General features: G+C 33.1%; 1 pseudogene; it reads left to right on the top strand.

Moving 5' to 3' along the window:
• Positions 1–262: 262 nt before the first annotated feature.
• On the top strand, positions 263–2,072 carry LOC135211561 (KRAB-A domain-containing protein 2-like; annotated as a pseudogene).
• The last annotated feature ends 8,271 nt before the right edge of the window (positions 2,073–10,343 follow it).

Below are 10,343 nucleotides of genomic sequence, written 5' to 3'. Positions count from 1 at the left end.
TGTAACTAGAGTGTTGTTCGAATGTTGTCCGAAACTTTGGGTCTGTCACTGAGTTGTTGTGGACAGGGTAAACGAGGAGCAAGGCAGAACTAACCTGGATCTCGTGCCGGTGAGTGAGTGGTGGCACACAGTGGACTTGTGGTGACTGAACTTACTGCCTGACTTTCACATTCGGTGATATTACTGGCCTTTATCCAAGTATAAATTATGTAAAGACTTTTTCTATATATTTCTTTATCTTTTCTGTTTCAGTTTATGCACTATGGATCAAGCTGCCTTTGAACTTAAGCTGCGTCAAACACTGGAAAGCAAGGCTAAGAATGCTGTCATCCAGCCCACCATCCAGCATGATCATCTGATACAGGATTTGTTAAGAATTAATTCTTATGAAGCCCAATCTACATTTGACTATAACCTCAAGAAACGTTAAAAAGTCCTGCGTGTTGGCAATGCTGACCAACTAATTTGCAGGAGAAAAGATCCAAATGGACATGAATTCAAGCTTGTTGCATCTCTAGAAGAAGTGTTTGGTATTGTTAAAAAGCCCATGAAGCTATTGGCAATGGAGGTGGTAAAAAAACAATTGTAGAAGTGAAAAAGAAAATGTCAAACATCACACAAGAAGTATGCTACCTCTACATTTTATTCTGTTAGCACTGCCATCAAAAGAAAGCCAGAAAAATTCCAAAGGGTTTGGTAGTAAAACCGGTATGCAGTCATGGTATCCATTCAAGATGCCAGATAGATCTTATAAATTTTCAAACATTACCTGATGGAGACTTCAAGTACATCATGACATATGTAAATTATTTCAGCAAATTTTGTGTGTTGCGTCCACTTACATCAAAAAGAGCAGAAGAGGTTGCAGCGAATCTTCTAGATATATTTCTGACATTTGGAGCACCTACTATTTTACAGTCCGACAACGGACCGGAGTTTGTCAGTGCCATCATCGCCGAGCTTTCAGTGCTATGGCCAGGGCTGAAGCTGGTGACTGGACGTCCACGTCATCCTCAAAGCCAAGGCGCTGTTGAACGTCTAAATGGAGTGATCCAGGACAAACTGACCATTTGGATGAGAGAAAACAACAGCAGAAAGTGGTCAGTAGGTCTCAAGTTTGTTCAGTGGCAAGTTAATATTAGCTATCATGAAACAACTGGCCACAGCCCACTCAAAGTTACATTTGGACAAGATCCGCAGGTTGGAGTTGGATCATCTATCCTGCCAAGTACAGCTCTTTGTAATATATTTACCGAGGAAGATCTTGAGTCATTTCTGGAAGCAGAGACAGGGCAGAGGCAGAGGCAGAGGCAGAGGCAGAAGCAGAAACAGGGCAGAGGCAGAGGGAGAAGCAGAGACAGGGGCAGAGGCAGAGGCAGAAGCAGAGACAGGGGCAGAAGCAGAGACAGGGGCAGAGGCAGAAGCATAGACAGGGGTAGAGGCAGAAGCAAAGACAGGGGCAGAAACAGTAGCTACAAATTTCCAAAAGATCCGTGTTTCAGCTAATCTAGGACAATCTAAGACAGCAACACGGATGACAAGACGCGGCAAACACCTGTTCAAGCCATTATCCATTGGTCAGTATGCTACACTGAGGGTCCCGGATGTCGATCGTGGTCCAACAGATCCTGAAAATCTGTTAGTGGTCGTCCTCAAGGAACAAGATACACTGAAGGTTGTTGGGAGGGAATTCTTGAACCAAAATTTACAGCAGCTGATCTAAGTGCAATCAAACTGCCCCTGATAAAGTCTGAAGAGGTTCCTGATATCCGCCTATCGATTAGAACAGCAATAGCAACAGCCACTGGTGGGCAAGGATATATAAAGTGTCAATGTACTACTCAATGTACATCAGGACGATGCAGCTGTCTAGGAAAAAAATTTAAATGCAACTCGCACTGTCACCCGGGCAGATCATGCAAAAATTTCTGATTGGACTCAACTGAACCCTGAGATCTATTGACTTATTTCTTTTTTACCGATATTGCATTAATTATGTTTGTATTTATTCAAATAAATTGGAATCTTTAAAACTGTCTCTACATTAACCATGTTGCATTCTTTTGTAACCTCCCGTGGGTTGTCTGTAGGATTAATTTACATTGCTACACTAAACCATAATATATGTTTAGATTAGGCAGTCTTATTCACATCGGGCAAAATTGTATATATATATATATATATATATATATATATATATATATATATATATATATATATATATATATATATATATACACTACATACATATATTGTAACCTTATTGTCTTTATTTCTTATTATTATCTTTTTAGTGTCAGTGAATTTTATATTATATTTAGTTTGTTTCCTCCTCACCGGTGGTTTACTTGTTTCTGTTAGTGGTTTGACTAACGACTGTTTTTGTTTTTCATGATGCTCGTTTGTGGAGAAGCCCTTGTTATACTAAGGGTCGTGTGAGACTCCGTGAAGAGTTATAGTCAGTCGTTCTCTGAGCCTTATTTGAGAAGGTAATGCTGTGGCAGCCGCTGAAAGATATTGCTGTTGCTGTAGCTGAAGCATCCTGGAATCTTGTAGCTTTTGGAGAGTCGGGACGAGTGAAATTCTCCCCCTTCCAGGATTATATTTTCTTCAGCTCCTTCCAGCAACCCTTGGCTCAGTTAAGCTATCTAAGGGGCCTCTCTGTCATCAGGTATGAAGGTATTGCCCCTGCATTTGGAGTAAAGTGATCACGGCTACGTTAGCACTGCTGCAGTCTTGGGAGGACTTGGTGGAACTCTATCCTCTGCCACAGCTTTATGGGAACCATTCCTTTTCCCAACCACCCTGAGTGATTCTCCAGACGTAGAGAACAAATTATATAAATTATTTTTGAGGAGTCGTCGGTGTTTAGTGTGTAATTTGGCAGGGTATTCTTTCTTTTCATTGGTCTCCTCCTTTCTGGACCTTCTACCCTTTGTTATATGTGTTGATGACCTGTCCATTTAAGGCTGTAGTTGTTTTCTGTGTTAGGTATTAAGTGTGAGTGTTGTTAATTATTTATAGTAGTTATGAGGTTCAGGTGTCATTTCTGTCTGTAATTTGTGTATTAAAATTAAGGATTTTATTAGAGTATTTTCTTTGACCCCTGGAATTGAATTTGTACATCTTTGTTATGAATATTTTTCACCTTTTTGTGGACTAAGTATTATTTTTTTGTGAATACAAATAAGTGTTTTGGTAAGTGTGATTATTGTGGTGGATATATATATATATATATATATATATATATATATATATATATATATATATATATATATATATATATATAAATAAATCTGTACATCCCGCTATGATAGAGCGCAATGCTTTCAAGTCTAATTAAGCCATTAACACAGTCAACTGAGCCATAAATGTGTTGAATAACATATATATAGATATATATATATATATATATATATATATATATATATATATATATATATATATATGTATATATGTATATATGTATATGTATATATGTATATGTATATGTATGTATATATGTATATATGTATATATATATATATATATATATATATATATATATTATATATATATATATGTATATGTATGTATGTATGATGTGTATATATATATATATATATATATATATATATATATATATATATATATATATATATATATATATATATATATATAGTATCATATATGTATATATATATGTATATATATATATATATATATATATATATATATATATATATACTACATATATATATATATATCTATATATATATATATATATATATATATATATATATATATATATATATATATATATATATATCTATATATATATATATATATATATATACATTTACATTTACATAACCACACCTATCAAAACACTTATACGTTTACAGTTATGTAAAAAGTTTTAATTGTCACCCATAACTTGTGTTGAATTTTTTAATAACATTGAGGTTATATGTGGAATCTGAACACACAGATAATATATATCTCTACAGCACAGTTATAAGTCCAAGAATGACAACATTCACTTCGTTTAGTAAACTCAAATAGTGACACATGTCGTTGATGATGTCAGATTGCTTTGGGACCGAGGCACTCTGATATACTTACAATTAAATTACTTTAAAAAACAAGAGGGAGAGAGATTGATATTAAGTTAATTAATAATCTTTAACAGTATTTATATACATACGTGTAGAATATCTATTTTAATTAAAAGTGGTTAAAAAGTGATTTAATATATTTTCCCTTTTAAATTATAAACTTTAAAATTGAACCTGGTAAAATAGCACTAACTTAAATATCACTAAGAACATTGTTATGATCTATAAAGTGCTACTTGAAATCTAAAAATATTAATATGAATCATAACAGAAGCTATAGAACCACGTCCATGATCACCTTGCTAAAGAGTTCTCCTCTAACTTCTATAGTCTGTAGGGGGCTTTTAGAATGGTCTCATTTAGTTTTCCAGCTATCTGGCAGGTGTGACACTCTCGACATAACCTGCTAACATCTTTGTGAAGTTTAGGCCAGAAAAAAACACTTCATGATCTTCTCAACAGTCTACCTGATTCCCATATGTCTAAACTTGTGAGCTACTGCTACCACTTGCTTCATTAATGGATATGGAATAAAAATTTGATGATATTCGCCTTACACTTTTCACTTACAGGGTCAGCCCTCTCTATACTTCTGGTAGTTACACAACCAGGAAATAGGTGGGGATTATTTGGATGAGACTTAAAACCTGTGCGTTGCTGATTCTGGCACTTGGCATTATAGTTGCATTTACTACTTATAATGTAATAATGTTCACTCAATGTGGCAGACTTGTCAAGTTTCTTAACCTCTCTCTCACTCAAATAGGCTCTCAAGTCTTCAGAAATTCGCCTAAGATATTGTTTACGAACAACTAAATCTTCAAGTTCAACCATAATTTTCACTTTAGCAGCCTCCAACCATCGTTTGAAACACCTTGTCATCTTTTCACAAAGATATGAATTTTTCATTTTAATATTTTAGAGTCATCTGGTAAACTTGTAGCACACTGTGTTTTAATACCTAGTAATCTTTACACCGATCACCTGATAAAGCTGAATAAGCACTTCTCCCTTCACTAATTAAGACAAGACTGGCCATTTATTGTCTGGCCATCCCATACCTAAAGCCACTTTTTGAACTCATCTGAAGCTTCTTCAGTAAACTTAGGGATTAACTTCTGCACTCTTACTATTTCAAATACAGAGTCTTGGTTACCTTGGTTGGGGTTAGACAGTGTCAGAGGTAATGTCGATCTAGCTTTTATTACTTTCATCTCCCTTTCAAACCTTGCTCTTTATCTTTTTTCTTTTATTCTTTCTCTTTCTTTTACTGCTGCTTTTTCTTTTTCTCCATCTTAATCAAACCTGCTTCTATGTGTCTAAGCTCAAATTCTGCATCACCTTTCTCTTTCTTTTCCTCTTGCTTATATATAAGATCAGCCTGTGCTATATATATCTAACAACTCTTAAGCTAATTCTTACTCATGTTCATTAGTTATTTACCAGATTTCATTGCAATGTATCTCACTTTTGCCTTTACCATAATACTAAACACATCAGTTCCACATGCTACTGCTAAAGCACTCCACTGTGCCTAAGTCAGAGTGGGTTCAGAGGGAGCCTTGGATGGAAGGAACTGCTAAAAATACTTGAAAATTGAACAGCAAAATAAGTAAATAAATATATATATAAATAAATAAATAAATAAAAAAATTAAAAAAAATTAATAAAATAAAAACTATATGGTCACTCTCATATCATAATATATCCCTAACACCACCTGTATAACCATACACCAAAATTATATTTTGTGATCTGTTTTCCTGGGTCATGGGCGCAAATTAAATCTGTGAAGAAGCACCTAAATATCTGGTTATTACATTTACCAACCAAAAATATCAGTTACTTCAGCAGCCAGAACCCTCATCACGGATACAATACGACCAAGTACTCTAAAGGCAACAGTGATCCCTTAAAAACTTTATTAATCATGTAAGAAATCAGTATTTCTCCTGCTCTAACTCACTTCATCTATATACAAGTTAAATCCTATCACTGGTGGTCAATAAATGAAACACTGTTATACAAATTTTAAATTTAAAAAAATATTATTTTTAAATCCAAAATTTATAAGTGAAATTCACAATCTCATGAAAATTTAATATTAATTGAAAACAAGAGCCTTAATTAATTAATCAATTAATTAATACAGAAAATCAAATCAAGATTAATTTATTTAGAAAAGGAATTAATCAAGAAACTAGATTATTCAACTGATCAAGTAAAATTCAAACTGTTAAGAAATAACTAAGAATTAAAAACCTAAGTAAATCCAAATTAATTCACAAGTGTTAAATTAAATCAAGCAAGTAACCCTAAATCATTGGGAAATACCTAAGTTAATCTAACAAACTGTGAATTTAAAAACATGAAAACACACAATATATCAGAGTACCAAAATAACCACCAAAATAAGAAAAAACTATGAAATGGTATTAAAACAGAATATACAAAGAAACACATTTCAAAAAAGAAATAAATAAATAAATAACACAAAAAAAACATAAAACTGAAAAGTGGAAAAACAATTAAACATTCACATATTTTCCTAAATATCATAAATATTTTTAAGTGCATTTAAAACTTGTATAACTTCACTTTACTCGGTACCAGTGGTTGGTTTTAACTGCAGCTTTCAAATTCACTAAAACACTGGAAATAGGCCTGTTACCATTTTTTTCACTATGTTCAGATTCCACAAATAACTAAGAAATTCAACAATACTGTTGAATGACCATTACAATTCTTTACGTTGCCTAAATATTAATTTCCAGGCGGTCGAGAGAGAGAGAGAGAGAGAGAGAGAGAGAGAGAGAGAGAGAGAGAGAGAGAGAGAGAGAGAGAGAGAGAGATACATCATAGTTATTAGTCTAAGAATGGCAAACCCTCTCTTTCTATGGTAAACTCTTAATAGTGACACACGGCATTGATGACATTAGATCGTTATGGGACCAAGGTACTCTGATGATCTTACAAGTAAATTACTTTAAAAATGAGAGGGAGAGTGAGTGAGATTATGATCATTAATAATCTTTAACAGTATACACGATTTCAGAACAAAAATTCTCTTAACATGAAAGATATAACTATTGAATATTCTCGAAAGAAAATAGTGACATCACTTCCGAGATACGCATGTAAAACGCTTTGTTCACAGAACAATCTCGAAGCCATATTACAAAAGATGATGCAATTGACATGTGGTCTGAATAGGAAATCATACTGGACGAAACAAGACTGAATTATGACTGAAATGCAGTAGAAAGACAGAGTTGCCTTTATCATAAGGTGATGACATATTTCTGAAAATAAGGCGAAGAGTTTGGACACTTCCAGTTACTAACTTGTTCACAGATACATCCTGCTTTTGAAATGGGATCTCTTTTCTTACATACTATGTTATTCTTAACATTAATTCTAAGGTAATCAGTTGTGAAATCCTATCACATATATAAATGTGTGTGTGCGAGCGCGCGTGTATATATATTATATATTATATAGTATTATTACCCTAATATATTATATAATAATTATTATATTCATTTATTATATTATGTATATATATATATATATATATAAATATATATATAATATATATAAAGACAATAGCCACGAACAGAAAAGTGAACACAGAGTGGTTGCTAGGCCTTTCCTTTACTTACCAGGCTGATAGGAATATGAAAATAAGTTTACAAGAAAGCTTTCATAATTAACAGATGGGGATTATAAAGCAATATGAATATACAGAAAATATACATAGGTAACTGTTTAGTAAGTATGTCAGTCGTTTTATCTTTAAGACCATTCTTGAACACTTGACTAAGACAAATAATACATGCCAGTGTTAGGTTAAAATTGTGAAAAGAAACTTTTCGAACGGGCAATCCCTGAACTATCAGTCTAATACAAGCTTTCTTGTAAACTTATGACAGTAAGTATAAAGGCCTAGCAACCATTCCGTGTTTCAGTATTCCCTTCATAGCTATTGACTTTATTTTTACATTCATCACGTTACGTATCTCTGTGATCTAGTTATACATACATATACATACATACATACACAGACACATATATGTAATATATGAATAATTATCACATCACCGTGATTCATATAAATCATTCGAGCTACAAATGTCCTTTAAAATCTAATTCGCTCTACTTCGAAATTAATATATTTTCATATATGTAAACCAAAGGGGAATTTTTTCTTTTAGTTGATAATAATTTCGTCTCGTGGGTTTAAAGTAGTGCCCAGCGACAGAAAATAAATCAGGATCTCAGTGGCGTTATCAATTCGGCTAACAAGTGAGGTATAAGTTTATACCGAGACCAACCTTACAAATCGCCATCGAACCCAGGTATTCGTAATTAGAATTGATATCCAAGCCCCTCTACCATGTTAACAAATTTGAACATTTGCCGCACATAACAATATTATGAAAAATTATCACTTAACAATGATTCATATAAATTACTCGAGCTACAAATATCCTTTAATATCTAATTCGCTCTAACTCAGAATTAATATATTTTCATATATGTAAACCAAAGGGGAATTTTTTAGTCGATAATAATTTCATCCTCTCGTGGGTTCGAACCAGCGCCCAGCGGACAGAGAAGAAATCAAGACTTCAGTGATGTTATCGATTCAACCTTACAAATCACCGTCGTAGTCGGGTATTCATAATTAGAACTGATATCCAACCCCTCAACCATGTTAAAAAAAAAAAAAAAAAAAACAAAAAAAAAAAAATATAATATAATTTAATTATGTATATAATATATATATATTATATATATTATACTAAATATATATATATAATAATTATATATATATTATCTATATACCAATATATAGAATATATATATATATATATATGTATATATATAATAATATATATAGATTATATATATATTATAAATACTATATATTAATATATATATATTATATATATATATTTATATTATAATATATAATAAATTAATTAGTATTATATATCATATTATATATATATATATATATATATTATATTATAGTATACAGGGCGTTTCGAAATTAGAGACTGCCCCCTCTACAGCATAAGCTAAAAACTAAAATTGATATGGAAAATAAAAAAAATAATTCAGAACAGGTATTTATTCAAGTTTCTCTCTGAGTATTATGTGTGGCCCCCATCTGCCTGTACCACAGCCTGCATTCTTGAGGGGTATGATGTCAGCAACTCGCAAAAAAACTGAGACTCAAACTCCATTTCCCTGAGCACTTAGGTCGCCTCTCTTCGAAGGTCGTCGAGGCTTGGTATACCATCATAGTTCACTGTGCCCATGTCAACACAATCATTTAAGATACTACCAATGTTTTCACACACATTAAGGTCAGGGGACCTACCTGGAAATTCAATTGACAAAGAAATCGATACCACTGTTTCGAAGCAGCTCAGTGTCTGAAGAGCCTTAGAACATGGTGCCTTGTCATGCAAAAATGTGACTTCTTCAACAGATAACACATTTTCAGGATCTTTGGGGAAAGGAAATACTCCACCAGTAAGCAGTTTCTCTGAAGTATTCGCCATTCCATGACTGTCCTTTTTCTTTGATGACCCACATTAACCGTTTGGCTGTGAAACGCAAAAAAATGTCCAAACATTCAGGATTTCACAACTTGGCGATAGCGCACATCATTGCTGATATCACCCAACTTTGCAACCGAAATGATGTCATTTTTATGATTTGGCTTCCTGGCTGTGTAAATGAAGAATTCATCTGATGCAGCAAAATGGAGAAAGTCAACTTCATCGCAATCTTTAAGAAATGAACCACAAAACAATGCACGGTCTTCTCTCTGTTACTGAGTGATGTTGGGCTTGCTGATAACATGAAATAGCTTGATACCAGATTTTCTCAACACATGATATACAGCACAATAACTTCTCTACTTTCCCCTTTTTTGTTTCTAGTTTAAGAGCCAATTTACATATAGACTTTCTTGGTCTACCCAATGACTCAGCTATGATGTCTTTTGATTCCTGAGAAAGGACTTCAGGCCTTCCAAGATTCTCACTCTAGCCATGGCTGTATCAAGTACATCACTCAGTTTTGAAAATACAAGAAATGTAAAATGAAAAATAGCTTAATAGAAACTTAAGATAATGTACTTGGAGATAGGCTATAGCAGAAAACTTCATAACTTTCCAATTTTGTTCTGTGGAGGGGTGGGCCCTAATTTCGAAACACCCATTATATATA

Source organism: Macrobrachium nipponense, chromosome 19 (genome assembly GCF_015104395.2).
Source record: "Macrobrachium nipponense isolate FS-2020 chromosome 19, ASM1510439v2, whole genome shotgun sequence".
Classification (NCBI taxonomy): Eukaryota; Metazoa; Arthropoda; class Malacostraca; order Decapoda; family Palaemonidae; genus Macrobrachium; species Macrobrachium nipponense.
The sequence above is the reverse complement of the archived record's forward strand: the minus strand, read 5'-3'. Positions and strand labels throughout refer to the sequence as shown.